Source organism: Lissotriton helveticus, chromosome 11 (assembly GCF_964261635.1).
Source record: "Lissotriton helveticus chromosome 11, aLisHel1.1, whole genome shotgun sequence".
Lineage (NCBI taxonomy): Eukaryota > Metazoa > Chordata > Amphibia > Caudata > Salamandridae > Lissotriton > Lissotriton helveticus.
In genome coordinates this window covers 155,582,079-155,604,956 of record NC_136072.1, presented here as the reverse complement: position 1 = coordinate 155,604,956, position 22,878 = coordinate 155,582,079, and positions in this window count along the sequence as shown.

The following is a 22,878-nucleotide window of genomic DNA, read 5'->3' as shown; positions in this document are numbered from 1 at the left end:
CAACGCCGTCTCATCCTCCTGCTTCAACGTACTCCGTATGCTCAAAATTTTTTTCCATTGGATCCCCACCGAGACAAGAAAGACTGTCACCCCCGCACTGGTTACGAGTCGACTCGACTACGGAAACACCCTCTACGCGGGAATCACAGCCAAACTACAGAAAAAACTCCAACGCATCCAAAACGCATCGGCGAGACTCATTTTGGACATCCCTCGCCAAGATCACATTACCGGCCACCTGAAAGACCTCCACTGGCTTCCCGTCAACAAGAGAATAACATTCCGTCTCCTCACCCACGCACACAAGGCCCTCTACAAACTAGGACCCGAATGCCTCAACACTCGACTATCCTTCTACTCACCCAACCGCCAACTAAGATCCTCCAATCTAGGCCTCGCCGCAGTCCCGCGCATCCAAAGGTCCACCATGGGAGGCAGATCCTTCTCCTACTTAGCGGCCAAATCCTGGAACTCACTCCCCACTCACCTCCGCCTCACACAGAACCACATCTCCTTCAGAAAAGAACTTAAAACCTGGCTATTCGATAAATAATGAACCCCCTCCCCAAGCGCCTTGAGACCCTCTGGGTGAGTAGCGCGCTATATAAATTCGTGAACTTGAACTTGAACTAAACTTGACTCTGTGAGTTGCAATGGAGGCATGGCAATTGCAATAATAGATTTTGGGCCAGGGGGTGCAAGTGCGACACAAAACCTAAGTGAGATGTATCAAGCCTCACAAGGCTACCTTGCATGGCCCTAGAATAATGCAAAGCAGTGCAAACCGCTGTCCTGCATTACTTTTCCCCAGGGAGGGGTTCCCTCGCCTTCACTCATGGATTTTGGTGCATACCCAGATTTACCATTAGGGGTAGACCTAAGAATTTGTGGAAATGTAAGCATTCCGACGTGAAGCATACCGAGGAGAAATATCTTTATTTCTCCTCATTTTTTCCTCTTTCTACAATTGTTTTTTTTCAGGAAGGTGTCCCTTTCTGCAAAAAATAAAACAATCCTGCCTACACCGCAGTCACCCTTACACCATGACGCAAGGGTGCCTGCATTGCTGCTAGGCAGCCCAAAGTGCACCAGTGCTGGGAAAGGACAGGAATACATCATATATTAGTAAATACGGCAGATTCCTGCCCTTTCCCTTTTGACTGGGTGTGAGTATTTGATTGGTTCAGATGCTCCGTCCATCACCACCCCCTTTTGTACCGCTTTGGCCGCCATAAGTGTGGCAGGGTATGCTCAGACGTGAGTCCCTTGCTCACTTCGCCACTGGATTCAAGCAAGCCGGGCTGAAGACGGCTGAAATGCCAGAAACCTGTCCTGGGAAGCTTGTTTCCGGTCCAGGGAAGGCATGGCTTGGCAGTTCGGGCTGGACTGTTCCCATGAGGCACAGGGTCAGACTGATTTGCATATGGCCATGTCTGAACTGGGGTGGCAGAGTGGGCTAAAGAACGGTGATGGATCAAACCCAGATCTTTTGACTTGGTGTGAGTGTTTGATTGGTTCAGATGCTCCGTCCATCACCACCCCCTTTTGTACCGCTTTCCCTTTTACACAGCATAGCAAAGCAAGACTTGCTGCGTTGCCCTGTGTGAAAGAATGATGAATCTAGCCCTTCTTTAATTGCCAGCCAGAAGATACATTTTAAACATTTCACACAATCATAATATTCAACTTTATAATTTAAGAAGGAAAAAAATAGAATTGAAGTCTTTGGATATTTTCAGACAATTCAGAGACACATAACTTAAGGACGATGCGTCCTTAAGGTGAGGTAAGGCAACAGAAAGGCCCAGGCAAATTTTAAATTGTGCAACATAATTTGCACAATGTCAGGAATTTTACACTGCTCTTCTTATGCAAAATCCCTGAAATTATGACTTTACACCGCATTGAATAATTACGTGCCATTCACTGTAAAGTTTTACTGCTACTGCAAGGGAATAACTCAAATGGTCAAAACAGAAGCTGCTGTTACTTGCTCAACTTGTGTTTTTCGTGCTAATATTTTACTGTGAAATGCATCTTTGCATCAAATACTGCTGCAAGGATCCATTTAGCGCAAATTATGGATTTACACGTCATGTGTCATTTTCCTTAAAGTTTGAATACTTGTGCACAAGCAAATTACATTAATTTCTCATACATCTAACAAGACCATGAGGGCACCACATGCTAGAGTTGGGAAATTACAGATCAATGCTTTAAAATGGTGTACATTTAGGGTATGCAGAGATAATACAACAATAGATAATGGGCAGCCAAAGCACTGTGCAGGTTGACTCGGTTATTCTGACAAGTATAGAGTCATCCTTGTCTGACCAGTACTCTAAGACATGACAAGGTGGAGTACACTCGTTTTATGGGGATACTAACACACACGGATATGCACTAATACAAGAGGTCTGTTTCAGGACACTGCCATCAAATTGAAGTCCTTACACTCCCTTTGCTCACTTTGATGAGATATGTAGACCCCCCTCTTCTGTTTACCAGTAGTACCATGACACATTTCCACAGCACCTAGTGAGGAATGTAGTGGATTTGTAAAGGGGTGCCGCGTCTTAGAAACAACTATTTCGGCTCATTTTACTTCTTAGATATTTTTCCCACATATTTCTTCATATTTTACCTCATATTTAGCCTCCATGTATTCCTTGCTTGTCCATCAGCAGTGGATTGGGGCAATATCTGGGAGAATATCTTGAGATATGAAGGGAGCTAACTCAAATGCAGACCAGTTGTAAGTAACGGGTACTATAAACACCATCAGCTGGCATGTCAGCAGAGTTTGCTGTCAAGAAAGGGAATCCCTCACTATATCATTGTGGTAGGTAATGTTAGGAAAGGGAGCTGGAAATGGTGGGTTGTATCTTATGGGTCTGCTGTGCATTTACAGCTTGGCCTGGTAAATGCCCCGAGCTATGGACAGGCTTACCAGAAGTTCTTGTGAGGTTCACTGCCAAAGCAATGTGAGACCTCAGGTCACTTTTTTGTATTTTTGGCAGGTGTCCTCACAGCTTGTTTTGTAGAGGCCTATTCACAAAGGTTATATATATGTATATATTTAATCATCTGTATATTTACTACGAAACTTTTTTGAAACTTTATACTTTTTTACTAATCATCATGTCCGACATGAGCATCCGCAGAAATTTTTCCAGGGGGAGGGCTAACCTGGCAAACGAAGGGGCGTGGCTAATGTTAATCAATAGGGGCGGAGCTAAAATGGCAGACAATCAGGATCGGGTAATTCTCAGGCCAAGCTGAGAAAAAAAAGTGGTGAATTCTGCATTTGAAACTGGACAACAATTAGAGCACACATATGAACCCTAATATTACCCCCCTGGTCCCTTAAAACTCATACATTCCCTGATCCCTAAACTTAGCCCCCTGGCACCCTAAAACCCATAACCCATACCCGCTCTGACCCCTAAAATTGTCCCCTGGGCACTCCAAAACCCATACCCGCCCTGAACCCTAAAATGTCCCCCCCTTGCAACCCAAAACCCATACCCACCCTGAACCCTAAAATGACCCCCTGGCACCCCCAAACCCATACCCACCCTGAACCCTAAAATTACCCTTGCCCCCCAAAAACCCATAACTGCCCTGAACCCTAACATTACTCCTGGCACCCCAAAACCCATATCCACCCTGAACCCTAACATTTCCCCTGGCACCCCAAAACCAATACCCACCCTAAACCCTAAAATTACCCCTGGCACCCCAAAACTCATACCCACCTTGAACCCTAAAATTATCCCTGCCACCCCAAAACCGATACCCACCCTGAACGCTAAAATTACCCCACTGCCATCCCAAAAGCTGAACGCTAAGGGACAGATTTACAAGCCCTTGTGCCACTTTTGCATCACTTTTAACATGGGAAAAGTGACACAAAAGTGGCCCAAGTGGCTTGTACATCTGCCCCTACAAGCTTGCACTACATTTGTATATTCGGAGGGGACTGTCCTCCTAGATTCCATGCATGTAAGTCTAAAACACCGTAACCTACATATGCAGCCGGTAGTAATGCTGTAGAATGCATTAAAGTTACTTCAACTTACTTAAAAACTGCTGCCAGCTCTTCTGATACTATTCAGTGGAGTCGGGCTGATCAGCAGCACTCTTGTCCTGTCATCCAGCCCCTTCCAAATGTCTCACTTCCTAGATAGGTGTGGGTCAAATGTCTCCTGGATTCTCCTTGCCTGGGCCTCCTCCTGCTTCTTCGTCGGTGCCCTTGGATGCAAAAAGAGACAGATCCATGGCCCTGTTCACCATTTATCTGGTGAGCAGCGCCGTGGATGTGTATTCCATACAAGTGAACCAACAGCAGTGGGAAAGGGATGGCAGTGTAGGTGACACTTTTCCTTTGTAAAGTAATTCCTGCTAGCATCATAGCCCAGGGTGTGCCGTCTGTACACTTGTATGGAATACACATCTATACAAGAGCACAGACATTAAATCCTGGACTATGATGACAGCAGAAATTCCTATACAAAAGAAAAGCGTTACCTGCACTGGCCATCCCTTCCCCCTGCTGTGCACATCTTCCCACTCCCACCCCAGGACGAGGCAGCTAGAAGTGGTGATTTGTCATTCTGAGGGGTGTGAATGTTATAATAATGTGTGTGCCTGGTTGAGACAGCTTACCGGCACACCACACACACACAGTCGCACCTGAGTACTTCACACAGGTCTTTAAAAGAACATTTACTTGGTAATGAGGCTTTGTTATGTTTTCACCCCTACTTAGAGCCCCTGCATCTCCACTCTGCACATGGCTTTGACTGGATGAATTAGCCCCCTTCCCAAAATTTGAGGGAGACGAGTTGACGTGAGGTTTAAAAGAGGGGTGAACGAGGGATTGAAGACGCTGAGTGGTGACCGTGTTGGGGCAGATATTTAATGCAGTTTCCCTTTCAAATGGGTTTATTGTACAAATCTACTTTGACAGACTCACAGAAAGCAAATGCTGCTGCCTTTCCATGGGTCTGAAAGTTTTTTTCTTGAAGTTGGGTCGACGAGCTGATCGGGTTCTTTTCTTCCTTCATGTGGTGGTGATGAGTGGGTTGCAGGGCCCCTGCACTTGTCACCTCTGTCATTGGTAGCCCCCTGCTTCCATCTGAACACCGAGGATCACTGAACCCCCTAACCACCTTCACCTGGAGGTGTCGCCGTGATGCTTAGCGTGACCAACTGGCATGGGTACAAAGTCAGGATAGTGAGTGTAAAAATTCAGGACAAAGGGTCCAAATTCAGGACAAAAATTCAGGACAGGAGGTCAAAATTCAGGACAAAAGGTAAGATTTACAGACACATCAGAGAAGGTTGTGCAATAGTATATAAGTAAGTAAATAGACAACCACTTAAGTACAAGTGAAAATAAGTTTATATTAGGTTGAAACAATTGTGCACTTCATGGTCTGTCAGTATACGCGCAGCTTTAAGCAAATGTGCAGGTCTTTTTGTGGTAACAAAACCGCCCCCACCTTTCCAGCTCCCAGAGAAAACGCCTGCTGCCCGGTCCGGCCAGTCTGGCCTTGATACCACCCTCCAATGGTGCCCCTCATCTTCACATAGACCCTCTCTCATGTGTATTTAATTTCTTCTATAGTGCTACTCATCCCGAGTATGTGGGGCAGAGTTTTGGATTGCGTTGCAACACACACATATTATAGAGACAATCACTCATATAAATGGGAAGGTCAATGTATAGGAAATGTTGCTTAAGATAATGAGGCTTACAATGTGTAATCATACCTTAATCCATCATTCAGTCTTTCACCATTAATTCTGTCCTTCCATCTGTGTGCCCATCCATGTCCATATTCATCCATTTACAAACCTATCCATCACGTTTCCTTCCATCCATCATTTCACTCATCCATCCCTCAATCCATCCTTTTACTCATCCACCATCCATCCATCCACCCTTTCACCCTATCCATCCAAACACTCATCCATCCACTCTTCCACCCATCCATCCATTAACTCATCCATCCAGCCATTCACCCGTTCAGTCATCCATTTACCCATCCCCCTTCCTCTTTCAATTCCCCTTTCACTTAGCCATCCATCCTTCCATCCACCCACCCATCCATCTACTCATCCACTGATGAATCCATCCATTGAACTTATCATTCATCCATCCTTTCACTCATTCATCCACCCTTTCACTCCTTCACTCCTCTATCCATCCTTTTGTCCATCTACCCGCCCTTTCACTCACTCATCCAGCCTTACATCCACCCTTTCTCTCATCCGTCCATCCATTCACCCTTTCACTTATCAATTCATGTATGTATGTATCGCGTACTTTTATACCGCAGACTGTCACCCAGAGGGTATCCTGGCGCTTTGACTCTACCTAACTTTTACGCAATCACAAGATTACACTGCCCAGGGGAAAAGATGGGACTTCAGTCCTTTTTAAAAGGAAGAAGGTTCCCTCAGATTTCTCAAACACAGGGGGAGAGAATTCCAGAGTTTAGCGGCAGTATAACCAAAGGAGCGGCCACCCATCCGTATCCTCTGAATTCTGGGGACTACCACCAGGCAGGCCAAAGAAGACCGTAAAGGTCTAGCTGCTGAGTACCAAGAAAAGAGTTCTTGCAACAGAACAGGCCCATGTCCGTGCAGGGCCCTAAAAACTATGCAAGACGCTTTAAAGCATATACGCTGATGGATTGGTAGCCAGTGAAGATCTTGAAGCGCCAAAGTAGAAGAGGCTGAGCACAGTCGCGAAAGGGCCAACTTAGCAGCCATATTCTGTACGCGCTGCAACTTACCAATCAGAGTGCTGGAGGCACCCAGAAGCAGTGCGTTGCAGTAATCAAGCCTGCTAAGAATAATACTACGCACTACCTCTGGTCTAGCAGGTGCCGGAAGCATGGGAAGGATCTTACGCAGAGTCCGGAGCAGCATCATACATTTGGCAATTGTCTTGTTTGCAAAGGCCTCCAGCTGTAAGTTAGGGCCAAACATAACAACGAAGTTGCGGGCAGCATCCGTCGCCGCCACCTTGCCCAAGGAGGAAGCTGGTCAGAAATCCGCCGGCAGGGGGCGAGGGGTTCGATCCATTGAACAGTGCAGTACCTTGGTTTTGGAACCGTTGAACTGGAGGGAATTAAGTCTCAACCAGTCCGCAGTGGCTGTCATGCAGCGGTGGAAAGTCTCCTTAGAAACTGCATCTCTGCCTTCAAAGGAGAATATGAGCTGCGTGTCGTCGGCGTAATTAATTACCGATATACCAAAAGATTTGATCAGCTTGATCAAAGGGCGGAGGTACAGATTAAATAAGATCGGGCTAATTGCCGACCCTTGAGGCACGCCTTGCCCCACCTTCTTAATGCCAGATCTAAAAGGCGAGGAAACAATGAGGGTTTTGGCTTAAACACAGTAAGGCTGTGCCAAGATAATAGTGAACAAACAAAATGCCAGTACTGTGCTATGATTCAGCAAATAACAAAAGACCATGAGCTACAAATGACTCATAGCTATAGACCACTCTTTCAGCCACGTTTCAAATTTGAATAGGTTTATTTTAAATGTTCAAAAAGAAATTGCTACGTTATTTTTAACCATCACAAATAAGGTTTGGATGTTGACTTTAGTTAAACATCAATAATTCAAGTAATATAACGGAGGAATAAAGGTTCTTGAACTTTTTTTGGTGGGGTAGTTATCCCGGGTGGATCTGTAATTGAAGGGTCAGGACAGATTGGGACAGACAAAATTAATCACTCTAGACAATATGTTCACGAACATATAATGACGACAGACAACACAAAGAAGTTGAGGGAAAAAGTTGGGTGGGGAAAGTTGTTATTGGTTTTTATATTAGGCCTGCATGAACCTATTTTTGTTGGCAGGTGAAACCTAATCCACTAAATGGAGGAAAGCAACACTTTAATTACACTGATATATTAGACCATCAATAGTTTTTTATGTATATACACAGCATCAATATAAAAACGATTGGTCTAAGCAATCAAAAAATAATGATAGTCAGGGTCGACGCGTTTCGAATCCTTTTCAATGTAAGGATTCTCCTCAGGACCACACACAAAAATCTGAAAGACATAAATATAATAGCATCCTGTCAGTCGTCTCTTTGAGCAACTCTCCACTTTTGCTCAGTTCAGCATACATTCTGGTCCTACCTGTGTTATTTTTTGAGATCTTCTCTTTGATATTACTGAAAAAGAAATAACAAAACAGGTCTGGTTGACAGAAAATCGAATGTAATCTTTTTAACACATACTGTCTTTTATAACACAAGAAGCCTCTCGTGTAGCATTTACTCACTTGGCTGCTAGCTTTGAGCGTTCCCTAATATTGCCTTAGGATGCCGGCTGTTATTAGATTGACTCCTTCTGTTGAAGCCATCCAGTGTTTCTGAAAAGATATTAAATAATCCATTTAGGAATCGTAATCGGCCGGAGGATTTAAAATAAGCATAGTCCACTATTATCAATGGATAGAATGGAATTTGTTGCTAGTTGTTTTTTTAAAAAAATCAAGGGCGTCGCGCTGTATGTACTCGAACGTGGTGTCTTGTTGGAATTAGCTTTTTGTGGTGGCGTGACAGTATTCGGTTTGAGGCTATACACAGTCAGTCATTAGTCTCAGATTTGCCGACTCTTTAATTTAGACAAAGGCACGGTTTCTGACTAGCAATGAAGTTCAAAAGGTGAATTGGAAGGTTAACGTGGCATTTATTCCCTTGATTAACACGAGTCTCCTCCAGTGCGCGTCGCCTCCATGAATGAGAGCGCCGTGACTGGTTCCGGGTAGGTTTGTTTATGCTTGATCTCCATTCCGGGGCAGCACCAAAGTGCTGCTGGGGGTTGTAGTTTTGAGGGCTTGTGAAAGTAATTCGGGAATGGATCAATCGCCGGGTTGCAGGTAATGTTGCTTAGAGCTTTATATGCTCGCCTTGCGTTTATCCTAGCATGGTCGCTGTTGATGGGATAAGTTGGTTTTGGACTATGCATGATAGATCGTCAATACATGGTTATTCTACTTAATATTATAAGTCGTTTTTTTTGGGCTCATTTAAATTCCTGACGCGGCGTTTGTTATCTTACATCAAAGCCAATCTCATCCGATGCGTGTCGCCTCCATTAATGAGAGCGCTGTAACTGATTGCGGAATAGTTGGTTAAATCTCCAATCAGGGGTCAAAAAAGTAGAAAAAGACATTTTGGAATTTAAGGATTATACAGTACAACAAAAAGGCAGTAACTTTGAAAGAGACAAACGCAACTTCACGTTTGAAAAAGCTTATCCATATCTTCAACAAGATTTTTACTCGCGACCTGAGGCACGACGCTTTCTCCCTGACAACCAAGGGAGATCACGGACTAAATATTTGAGCTTTTCGGACACCTCCTCATCAGGAGTTAGTGATTCAGACCAAGGGACTTCCTGTCCCCAGTACAACCGAAGGGGAGGATATCAAAACAACTTTCAACAACAATACCAACCAAATTTCCAACCAAATTTCCAACCAAATAACCAACAACAACAGCAACAGCCTTTTTAGCACAGGGCCAGCAAAAAGCCCGAGGAAAAACGCAATTTCAACAACCATGGGAGATGTCTACGAGGAGACAGAATTACAAAAACTAGAAAAATCCTCAATTTATAATCCTTCCAACAAACTCCTCACTCCAGCAGAAATAAGCGTTTTGGAAAAAGGACTCACGTTTGTACCGTCAAAACCAACAGATTTTGTTCGATTAAAACTAGAATTCATCGAGTTCAGTAGGAAAATTCGATTGACTACATTCTTTTCGGATAAAGAAATGTTACCCCAAACAGAAACTACTGGACTAAGGAGAAAATCTAGTTTTTGTCCACCCGCTTACAAAGTACCAAAAGAGGTCATTTATTTTGAAAAAACAGTACTATCAGCTATCGCTGCACAAGAAAAAAAGAATAATGGATTTGTCAAACCCAACTTGTCTCGAGATCAAAAACAGGCATTACTGTCCATCAAAAACGACAGAAATATAATCGTGAAACAAGCCGATAAAGGCGGTTCCATTGTCATCTGGGGAACAAATGAGTACGTAGCGGAAGCCACTAGGCAACTAAAAGACATAGAATGTTACCGCAAAATCACCATGGATCCGACTATTGAACTGCAAAACGAACTGTCTAAAATCCTGTCCAATGGCTTGGAAAAAGGTTCCTTGGAAAAAATGAGTACAACTACCTTGTCAATAAACACCCACGAACACCGTTGTTTTATGTGCTTCCAAAAGTACATAAAAATGAAAAAACACCTCCAGGTAGACCCATCATTTCGGGTTGCGACTCATTATTTTAGCCTGTTTCTAAGTTTATTGATTTTTTTCTGAAGCCTTTTACACTTACAGTTAAATCATTTCTTCAAGACACTACAGATTTTCTAAATAAATTGGAAAAGCTACCGTTCGATGAGAACCATGACCTTTTGGTCAGTATGGACATAGTGTCTTTGTACACGCAAATTCCTCAAGATCAAGCACTAGAAGTGCTAGAAATTTTTCTAAACAAGCGGGAGCGGCCATTCAGAATTCCAACTGAATTTATCCTGGAACTAGCCAAATTGGCTTTAACTAAAAACTATTTCAAGTTCAGGGACGACTTTTATTTTCAAATAAAAGGAGTCGCCATGGGCTGCCCTTTTGCCCCGGAGCTGGCAATACTTTTTATGAGCCAATATGAGGACACATACATTCATAACAACAACCCATTCCATCAATGGATGAATGGTTGGGTCCGGTTCATTGATGACGTTTTTTTTACACGGTCCGGTACTTCAGAACAACTCACGGAATTTCATGAAAGGTTGAACAATAGGATGAGAGACATTAAGTTTAGCCTTCAAACATCGAAAACTAGACTTTCTTTCCTTGACGTGGAAGTTTATTGCTCTAATGGCCAACTAGTGACTACTCTGTTTAAGAAAAAAACTGATCGAAATAAAGCACTGGATTATTCAAGTAATCATCCAAGAAGCCTGAAACAGAACCTCCCTGTGGGACAGTTCCTCCGTATCCGGAGGAACTGTACCTTCAAGGATGAGTATATGAGTCATGCTAACGATCTAAAAGAGAGACTATTAGCTCGTGGCTATCCTGCAAAACTACTCAAGCAAGCAATTAAACGAGCGTGGTGGACACCACGTGAAGAGCTCCTCAAAAAGAAAGAAAAGAAACAACAACAACGGATAGTTTGCGTATCCACTTTCTGCCCCTCATCCAATTTTTTCAAAAAAATCATCCATCAAAACTGGCATCTACTAAAAGATCTTGATGCACAGTTCACTGAAGTGCCACTTTTTGCCTTTAAAAAGGACAAAAGTATAGCAAATCAAATTGTTTGAGCAGCTATACCAAAACCGATTGCCCCTACATTACGTGACTATGTCAATCTTCCTCCAATTACAGGACATCGGAAATGCGGCACATGTCTTTGCTGTACCTCCACCATAGAGGGCAATCTATTCCAACATGCGGGCATATCATGGAAACATGACCAGTTCACAAATTGTAAGACACGGAATATCGTCTATGGGATACTGTGCCCATGCGACAAGCTCTATATAGGAAAAACAAGCCAGGAAGCTAGGCAAAGGATGTCAGAACATAAATCCAGGATAAAAAGGAAAGTGCCTACTGCTCCCCTTGTGCAACATTGGATTGATCAATACCATGGAGAAAATGATCTAAGATGGACAATAATTTCCAAGATCAATCGAGACCCGAGAGGTGGCGACGGAGAGGCCAAACTGAGACAGCGAGAAGCTATGCTTATTCTCAAATTCAATAGTACCACCTGTGTCCTAAATGAGATGTCTGAATTATACAACTTATAATTTTACTCACAAATTCATGTCCTTCATCAAGCTGCAATATGAGCTATATACAATCCCCATATATATTCATATGACTAATTGTCAATCTGAAATATCCGCTACAATTGCCTCAACTACCATTTCTGTCATTGGGGCTATCCATTTACCTGTGTATAGTGCCTACAAGCCCCTCAAAAGACAAAAAACCTTGGAATCAGTTGGGCATGACCCCGGAAAGGAGACTTAACCAACTATTCCGCAATCGGTCACAGCGCTCTTATTAATGGAGGCGACACGCATCGGATGAGAATGGCTTTGATGTAAGATAACAAGCGCATCACCAGGTATTTAAATGAGCCGTTCCAACTTGATCAGTAAAACCGATTTATAATATTAATATGACTAATTGGCAATCTGAAATATCCGCTACACTTGCCTCAACTATCATTTCTGTCACTGAGGCGATCCATTTTACCCGTGTATAGTGTCCACAAGCCCCTCAAAAGACAAAAATCTTTGGAAACATTTGGGTGTGACCCCGGATTGGAGATTTAACCAACTATTCCGCAATCAGTTACAGCGCTCTCATTAATGTAGTGACACGCATCGGATGAGATTGGCTTTGATGTAAGATAACAAACGCCGCGTCAGGAATTTAAATGAGCCCAAAAAAAAACGACTTATAATATTAAGTAGATTAACCATGTATTGACGATCTATCATGCATAGTCCGAAACCAACTTATCTCATCAACAGCGACCATGCTAGGATAACCGCAAGGAGAGCATATAAAGCTCTAAGCAACATTACCTGCAACCCGGCGATTGATCCATTCCCGAATTACTTTCACAAGCCCTCAAAACTACAACCCACAGCAGCACTTCGGTGCTGCCCAGGAATGGAGATCTAACATAAACAAACCTACCCGGAACCAGTCACGGCGCTCTCATTCATGGAGGCGACGCGCATTGGAGGAGACTCGTGTTAATCCAAGGTAATAAATGCCGCGTTAACCTTCCAATTCACCTTTTGAACTTCATTGCGAGTCAGAAACCGTGCCTTTGTCTAAATTAAAAAGTCGGCAAATATGAGACTAATGACTGACTGTGTATAGCCTCAAACCGAATACTGTCACACCACCACAAAAAGCTAATTCCAACAACACACCACGTTCGAGTACATACAGCGCGATGCCCTTGATTTTTTCCAAAAAACAACTCGCAACAAATTCCATTCTATCCATTGATAATAGTGGACTATGCTTATTTTAAATCCTCCAGCCGATTACGATTCCTAAATGGATTATTTAATATCATTTCAGAAACACTGGATGGCTTCAACAGAAGGAGTCAATCTAATAACAGCCGGCATCCTAAGGCAATAGTAGGGAACGCTCAAAGCTAGCAGCCAAGTGAGTAAATGCTACACGAGAGGCTTCTTGTGTTATAAAAGACAGTATGTGTTAAAAAGATTACATTCGATTTTTGGTCAACCAGACCTGTTTTGTTATTTCTTTTTCAGTAATATCAAAGAGAAGATCTAAAAAAATAACACAGGTAGGACCGGAATGTATGCTGAACTGAGCAAAAGTGGAGAGTTGTTCAAAGAGACGACTGACAGGATGCTATTATATTTATGTCTTTCAGATTTTTGTGTGTGGTCCTGAGGAGAATCCTTACATTGAAAAGGATTCGAAACGCGTCGACCCTGACTATCATTATTTTTTGATTGCTCAGACCAATCGTTTTTATATTGATGCTGTGTATATACATAAAAAACTATTGATGGTCTAATATATGAGTGTAATTAAAGTGTTGCTTTCCTCCATTTAGTGGATTAGGTTTCACCTGCCAACAAAAATAGGTTCATGCAGGCCTAATATAAAAACCAATAACAACTTTCCCCACCCGACTTTTTCCCTCAACTTCTTTGTGTTCTGTCGTCATTATATGTTCGTGAACATGGTGCACAGACATAATATCGACTCCAAAATATCGTTTGGACAGAATATCGAGTTTTAAATATCGTTTGGACAAAATATCGACAGGACAGAATATCGACAGCCAAAATATCGTTTTTAAGGTAAGTGAAGTAATATCGACTGTAAATAATATAGAAAGTGAAAATATCCAAGTATATAATCTAGATAGTAAAAAATATCGTTTTTTAAATAATATTTAATTATTTATAGTGTTTTTATGTTATAATATGTGTGAAAAGTGTCATTTTATGTTATAATTATTTTTAATTAATGATTTTTTTTAATTATTGTATAATTTTATTCTGTAGCGGGTTGTGGGTTTATAGGGGAATAGGGTGGGAAGTAATTTAATTATAATTAATTAAATATGTAATTTTATTAATTGGTAGTAATAATTAATTAATTGGTAATTAAATAATATTTGTTAATTATTTAAAATTTAATTGGTAATTAATTTAATTTCATTGATTAATTGCTAATTATGTTAAATTAAATGGGTATTTTTAGGGTTCAGGGTCAGTTTTTGGTTTTTGGGTAAAGGGGTATTTTTAGGGTTCAGGGTCAGTTTTTAGTTTTTGGGTAAAGAGGTATTTTTAGGGTTCAGGGTCAGTTTTGGGTTTTTGGGTAAAGGGGTCTTTTTAGGGTTCAGGGTCAGTTTTTAGTTTTTGGGTAAAGGGGTATTTTTAGGGTTCAGGGTCAGTTTTGGGTTTTTGGGTAAAGGGGTATTTTTAGGGTTCAGGGTCAGTTTTTAGTTTTTGGGTAAAGGGGTATTTTTAGGGTTCAGGGTCAGTTTTAGGTTTTTGGGTACAGGGGTATTTTTAGGGTTCAGGGTCAGTTTTTAGTTTTTGGGTAAAGGGGTATTTTTAGGGTTCAGGGTCAGTTTTGGGTTTTTGGGTAAAGGGGTATTTTTAGGGTTCAGGGTCAGTTTTCAGTTTTTGGGTATTATTTTATTATATGTTGTTACTATATATATATGTTTTAATAAATATGAAATAAAAAAATATTTATTTAACTTTCGTTAATTATTTAATTATTATAAGTTAATTTAAGTAATTTTAAGTATATTTTAGTAATTAATTATTAATATTAATTTAATTTAACACTGTTTTTAGTAAATACGATATTTTTTACAACTATATTTTTGTAAACGATATTTTTAACTCGATATTTTTGTACTTACCTGTTTGTAGATAGAAACTCGATATTTTGACTGTCGATATTTTCTCAACGATATTTTTGATGGTCGATATTCTGTCCCTCGATATTATTTCAGTGATCCCGTGAACATATTGTCTAGAGTGATTAATTTTGTCTGTCCCAATCTGTCCTGACCCTTCAATTACAGATCCACCCGGGATAACTACCCCCCCAAAAAAAGTTCAAGAACCTTTATTCCTCCGTTATATTACTTGAATTATTGATGTTTAACTAAAGTCAACATCCAAACCTTATTTGTGATGGTTAAAAATAACGTAGCAATTTCTTTTTGAACATTTAAAATAAACCTATTCAAATTTGAAACGTGGCTGAAAGAGTGGTCTACGGCTATGAGTCATTTGTAGCTCATGGTCTTTTGTTATTTGCTGAATCATAGCACAGATCTAAAAGGCGGCAAAGCCACCAATTGGCGCCTGTTCTGAAGGTAGGAAACGAACCAATCCCGTACCCGGCCAGCTACCCCAATCTCTTCCAGTCTGTTGATTAATGTGGCGTGGTTGACCGTGTCGAATGCGGCCGACATGTCGAGCAGCATTAAAAAAGCTGCCCGACCAGTGTCGACCCGCGACCGAAGATCATCCAGGGCCACCACCAGCACGGTCTCCATGCCATGAGCTGGCCGGAAGCCGAACTGAGCCACATCCAAACAGACATCAGTCTCCAGAAAACTGGACAGAGACTTGGTGACAAATTTCTCCAAGATCTTAACGGGGTAAGGGAGCAGCGAAATAGGCCTATAGTTCGCCGAGCAAGTGGGGTCCAGCGTGGCCTTCTTCAAAAGAGGAGAGACCACTGCTAGTTTCCAACCTTCAGGAACCGTGGCGGTGCTAAAAGACTGGCAGCAAGTAGAGTAAAGAGGGGGAAAAAGTTCCTCCTGGAACAGCTTCCAGAATGTATGAGGTAGCGGGTCCAGTGGGGAACCTGAAGACACACCGTTGGCCACAAGACAAAAATCCTCGTAGGAAGGGAGAGTGAAACTGTCCAACCGTGGGCACCCTATAACTTCCTTGGGAGTCCCTAAAGTTGGTGAAGATGCTAAATCATCCGAGGGCTGGAAACAGGGGGTGCTCGGATCAGAGAGTCCACTCAGAATATTAGCGATCTTATCTTCAAAGGCAGATGCCAATGAGTCACATAAGGGCTGAGAGGCCGGGATGTTATTAGTGGCAGAGGCCGGATGGAAAAGGTCTTTGACAATTTTAAAAAGGGTCTGTGATTTGTTCCCTGCCTGAGCCAACATATCCTCAAGATACTTGGCTTTGGCACACTTGATCTGTGCTTTGTAGTCCAGAAGTGCCTGTTTAAAAAGAGCCCCATCTGTCTCTAGATAGTGCTTCCTCCAGGCTCTTTCCGCCTGTTTACACCGCAATTTCAGCTGGAGCAGATCGTTAGAATACCAAGGCGTAACATGATTAGGTCTATCCTTCACCTTCCGCAAGGGAACTGCCTTATCCAAAGACTCTGTGATCTGTTGACAGAGTCTCGAATAGCTCTCTTCCACATCTCCCCCCAGGGAAAAGTCACCGGATAGTAGAGTAGGCAGTGTGGAATTTTTCAGAAGTCTAGACCACTGCCTACTAAGTTTGGTGGCACCTGAATTGTTATCACTAGGAGAATCCACTGGGAGATGTAATGAGAAGTGGCTAAGGGCATGGTCAGTCCAGCATTGAGAAATTATATCCCTAATCTTCACCCGAGTATCATCCGCAAATACCAGGTCCAAGGCATGACCCTTCAGATGAGTTTGGGAGAGCACCAACTGCTGGAGATGGATATTACTGCAGGCCTGGCACAAATCTCTAAAGGCTGTATCAGAGGGCCCATTAGGCCAGAGATTAAAATCTCCCAAAACTATAAATCTGGCATGTGTGGTGGTGAGGTCATAAATAAGATCAACCAGCTCGGGCAGAGCTGACAAGGCACTACTAGGTGGTCTGTAGCAAAGCAACCCAGAGTACATGACTCCTCCCAGGCCTTTTAAGGAAAAGCCCATAAGTTCCAAACTTTGGACCTCTTTGACCTCAAGCTGGGATAAAGCCAATGTGTCCCTAAAAATGAACCCCACGCCTCCTCCTCTGCTTCCCACTCGAGGGTTGTGCTTGATCTTATAGCCTGAGGGGCAGGCCAGCCCGAGTTCTACCTCACTGTCCGCTCTAGTCCAAGTCTCCGTGAGAAAAAGCACATTCAAATTATAAAATTCGATTAAGAGTGAAATTTCCACGTGATGTTTACAGAGGGACCGGACATTAAGCAGACCGCAGGATAGCACCCTAGGGTAATTGGTGGATTTATCCAGCTGGCTGCTCAAATTAAAACGCTTACCAATCCGAGTAAGCTCTTCCCTAGAGTAAACTAAGCAAGCATGGGCAAAAGAGGCAGCGTGGCTGGCGCTGGTCGCGATCTGTGCGCGAACGGGCGCAAACGGGCTTGCCTCTGGCGCGCCCGCTGCGCGCATGCGCTGCACGCTTGGTTACTATGCATCTTAAATGCCGTTAAGCACGGGAGTCCTATGAGGCAACCTCTGTACCCACGACCAAGATGGCGCCCGCAAATCGGCACCCTCCTGGTTCCCACACCCAAGATGGCGGCCAAATCACCACGACGCGGTCAAAACGAGCCCTAGATCGGCCTGAATCCCGCAAAGTACGGGGTGAAAACCAATTATTGTGCAGGTAAGGTCTAAAGGATATTTATCACACCCAAAGCTGGCAGAAGTTAAAATAAGCGCCTGCGTTCTGAGTCAAGCAGCGCGATAGTGCAAAGTGAAAAGTGATTTTAAAAAGAGTAATGGCTCAGCAAAATAATGGCAAGGTAAGCGTGCGCACTGTATTAAATAGAGTCTACCTATGTCGGTGAAAAATCCTGCTTTTAAGTGCTCCTCCAAGCGCGGGAGTCCTACGAGGCAACCCCTGTACCCGCGACCAAGATGGCGCCCGCAAATCGGCACCCTCCTGGTTCCCACACCCAAGATGGCGACCAAATCGCCGCAACGCGGTCAAAACGAGCCTTAGATCGGCCTGAATCCCGCAAAGTACGGGGTGAAAACCAATTATTGTGCAGGTAAGGTCTAAAGGATAGTTATCACACCCAAAGCTGGCAGAAGTTAAAATAAGCGCCTGCGTTCTGAGTCAAGCAGCGCGATAATGCAAAGTGCAAAGTGATTTTAAAAAGAGTAATGGCTCAGCAAAATAATGGCAAGGTAAGCGTGCGTGCTGTATTAAATAGAGTCATCAATCCACCCTTTCACTTATCAATTCATCAATCCATCCATCATGTCACTCATCCATCCACCCATTCACTCGCCCGTCATCCACCCTTTCACTCATCCTTCCATCCATCATTTCACTCATCCATCCATCCATCCATCCCTTTACTTACTTACTCACTCACCTTTTACAATAATTATGAGCCCATCAAGAACTCCACCCTCGCTGTATATCCTAAAGCAAGGGGTGGGGTGGAGCAGGGTTCACTATGCCCCTGCACATAGGCAATCTGAAAAAGTGGAAGGCATGAGTCATGCATGATGCACAGTGCCTTGACGTGGGGCGATTGTGATATATTATTGTTCCCAGAGCTTTAAGTGGGATGAAAAAACGAAGAAGGTCTCTCCAAAAGGGTGTTTGATGTAATAAAATGCGTGGCTTAAAACACATAAGCTAAAAATCTGTGCTTAATATAATGTGCCACCCGACTGGTATTTTTATTGCTTCTGTCATTGCATCCAGATATATATTACAACAAGTAATGTTACACTTAGAACAAGTAACGTTACACCTACAACAAGCCAGAACTATTGGCTTCATCAATGGTTGTTAGTTGCATAAAATAAAAAAGCAGCAACCATGGCTGCTATACTATAACTATATATACTTTCACCGCTTTCCTTTGGCTAACTGGATTTTCACCTAGCAGCAGCATGGGCGATTTTGCACTTCCATGTGACAGAATGCCCTGCCCTGGACTGAGTCATTGGCAATCAGCCCCACACAGAATGATAATGGGCTGGGTGGGGCTGCTCTTGTGCTTAGAGGGAGCTGAGGCCTTTTGCAGGGGAACAGCTCTGCCTAAAATTACGGACGGTTGGTCACCCTACATCAGTGATGTCCTGCCTGAGGACGAGCCCTGGTGTCAGGCCTCCCTCCGGGAAGCATTTGTGCACATGGGCATGTGCAGGGGGGCAAGGAGAGGCGCTCCGGGGGGGGGGGGCAAGCACCCCTCCTTGCCCCCCCCTGCAGACGCCCATGATGTCCGAGAGTAGATTTTGCACCTATGTGTAGATTTACATGTCTCTACCCCTTTAAATCAGGTGTGGATCCGCCTACAACAGAATTTGAAAGTGTAAATTTACTATTAGTAACTTTTCACACATAGGCAGAGATCTCTGCCAATGTGGCATAGATCTTCCTATAGGAAAGTTTGGGTAAATAATGAAAGTTTATTATTCTTTAAAAAAAAATATATATATATATATATATTAATGTAACGTGTATGTAATATAAATAACGTTTAAATATTTGTTTTTAACCTAGAACTGACAAAATAAAATAAAGTAAACTAAAGATGTTACAACCCATTAACTCAGCAGATTTAATGTGTACTAATTAATTAAATAATAACTATTTTAATTCGATTTACACATTATAGTTTGTAAACACTATTCAGAGAAAATCACCCTCATTAACATTTTTTCCTTTTTTCAATAAATGGTAAATGTTGTTGAAATTATGTTTACTTAATTTTAATTATTTGTCATTTTTGGATTTTTGATAAAAGCTTAAATATCATATCTATCGTTTAGTTCACTTTTAATTAAGTTTATGATTAACTTATAAGAATGTATATGCAATATGACCCAGCCCAAATGGTAGTGAGATAAACACCTCTGCACACAGCCTTTGAGAGAGGAACTCCGAAGAGGCAGCATAGATATCCATAGCAATGGTCCTACACTTTTGTAATGTGAGCTTGTATTAGCATGTCTGTGCCTAAATCCCATTTTCCTAAACCCCTCCCATTTAGTAGTAATTATTCCACATTTTCCCTCCCTTGCTCTTGTCCCTCAAACATTTTCAAATTAAATGTATGCCTAATTTTGCTGAGTTCTCTGCCATCAAGATGGAGATCTCCACACAGAACAGAATGAGACACAGAGGTGGACGTCTACAAATAGCATTTTATACTAAGCCTGTTTGGCTGCTCAGGCAGTACTTGGGAGGCTGGGCATGTTCTCTGACGGGCTGTGCAACACAGCCCAGTGGAGAACATGCTAAGTGTGCATGACTGTTTGACTGGCCCCAGAGTGCCGGCCAAGCCATCATGTGCACTTAGGGAGTGCAAACCATACCTGCTCCTTCTGACGGCAGTAAGCTCAGCCCCTCCAACACCTAACATGGTTTTGAGTGGCACAGAAAAATTAAATGATAATAACTTTTCGTTATTATCATTTTATTTTTATTTTGCACTGCTCAACGAGGATTGGGGAGACACTCCTCTGCCTTAGCGAAGGAGCCGCCACTTTAAAGTGGTATGGCTATGTAAGCAGCTTAATCATTAATGAAGACAGCAGGTTTGCATACAAATTCAAAATCTAATTATACATTTTACATAAGGCCTGTGTGGAGCTCGAAAGTGTGGGGCCTGAGGAATAATGCCCCCAATGGACTGCCCTCCACCCTCAGGTGATGGCCATGCCTCTGGATTTTAGAGTAAGAATTCCCTTAGAGAAGGGCAGCTCACGTTCCCACTTCCCCCACAGTTCTGAGCACTCTTTCAAGCATAAACTCTACCCATAGCTAATCACCTTATATCGGTAAGTCTAAAATACATTTGATGTGTATTAGATTACTGGGATGAGTTTGGGCAAACCTCCATTAGAGGACCAACTTAACTACATCTAAAGCACATCACAAATCATCGCGCACAAGTGGTCATAAATTTAACGGTAGCTGGCTAAGTCTGGTGAGTATTATGTAATTTTTAAACAGAATAGCTGTATTGACCATAATGCATACATTTCAACCTTATATTCCAGTCATTAATGAATTATTGCATGGAAAATATACGAAAGCTTTCACAAATCCAAAATACCAACCATATGTTTGTATTTCAATCTCCTTTCTATTCGACTTGTTTGCACATGCTTAGATTGAATCAAAACACATATTGCCAAAACAGGAAGCCTTTTGTATAGTGCAATTGACCCCACTGAGAACCTAGATCTGAGAGAAACCAACAGTGCTGGGGTCTTCAAATTGAGGTGGGGTGGTCCCCCTAGGTGGGGGCTCAAGTGATCTCCAGATAGGCGCCAATCCCTGGTCAAAAAAAGTAATATGTTGATAAAAGTGCTTAGGGGCAGATTTACAAGCCCCTTGCGCCGCCTGTGCATCACGTTGTGTGACGCACTGGTGGTACAGACTGCTGAGTGACTTAACCTGTGCTTGTAAATATCGCCCCTGTTCATGCAACACCCATGTCCACTGATGCATTTCCAGATTGGCAACAAATCGTGAATCTGGAAATGCGTCAGAATGGTACGTCACCCTAGGGGTGGCATAGCGAGGTTTTTTTCCTCTTTCAATGCGTGCTGCATTCTACAGCATACATTGGAAGAGTAAATCACCTCAATTGATTGTTTTTGTGCTGGAAGGTGCCCCTTCCTGCACAAAAACAATCTTCCCATGATGCAGGCATCCTTGCACCATGGTGCAGGGGTGCCTGCACCGGCGCATGGCAGCAGATTGTGCGCCAGCGCAGGGGGAAGCACAGAGATGCAACATATTGTTGTAAATATATTGCATCCCTGTGCTTCAAAACTAACACAGCGTGGTGAAGCAAAATGACTTGCGGCACCGCGCAGCGTTAGTTTCTTGTAGATCTGCCCCTTAGTATTTAGCGGGGAAAAGGAACGTCAGTAAGCAGCTCTGTACTGGGCCATCACTAACATCATTTTGCATTTATATACTAGCTGGGAGTATGTGTCAAAATGGAAGGGACTCCAAATATTCTTCAAAAACCCAATCCCCATTTCTAATAATCATTCTGTGGATACTTTTACACGTTAACAGGCCTGCCTGACCACAATAATATGCTTGCCAATCATGTATTTTATTGCATTTTTAAAACGGTAACAGAACTTAACTGCAATGTTTAAATAAGCCTAGACATATTTAAACATTGCCAATTTAATAGAATAATTGTGAAAAATTCTGAAGGGGGGCCAGATGATTTATTTTTCTACTGGGGGAGAGCAGCTTTAAAAGGTTTGAAGACCACTGCTCTAGAGTGACCAAATAAGACATCAGTCCTTTGAAAGTGAATTTCTTGTATTTGCACCTACCTGTGACACGCCAGAAGGGCTATTTTAAACCATGTTGACTTGATTACATTTTACCCGGAAGGAGTTAAATTATGAGCTGTCATTTTTCTTTCTGTCAAGTCAGTGATTAACTATCACTTACTTTCTAGACTTTCATTGACTAAAGGAAAGAGTTGTTAAAAACCTCTTTCATGAAATGCTGGCGAGCTGGGTTGGGATTTAGGGAGCCAGACGCAGATGTGGGCACATTTAGTGAACAATTGATAGCCCTTGTGAAGCTGAACTACTCCTGTTACATGGGGGGAACAAGGTCAGTGATAAATATCTTCAGGAAATAGAATTTTCTCTCAATGAATACTTGCCATGTGTTACCTAGCCAGCCCTGAGTGTGAGTGCTGATCTACAGAAGTGCTTCTGAAACAAGATACATTTAGCTTCAAACCTTAATTGAAAACGAGCTTTTCTAAGAGAATCACGTACAGAACATTAAATGAAC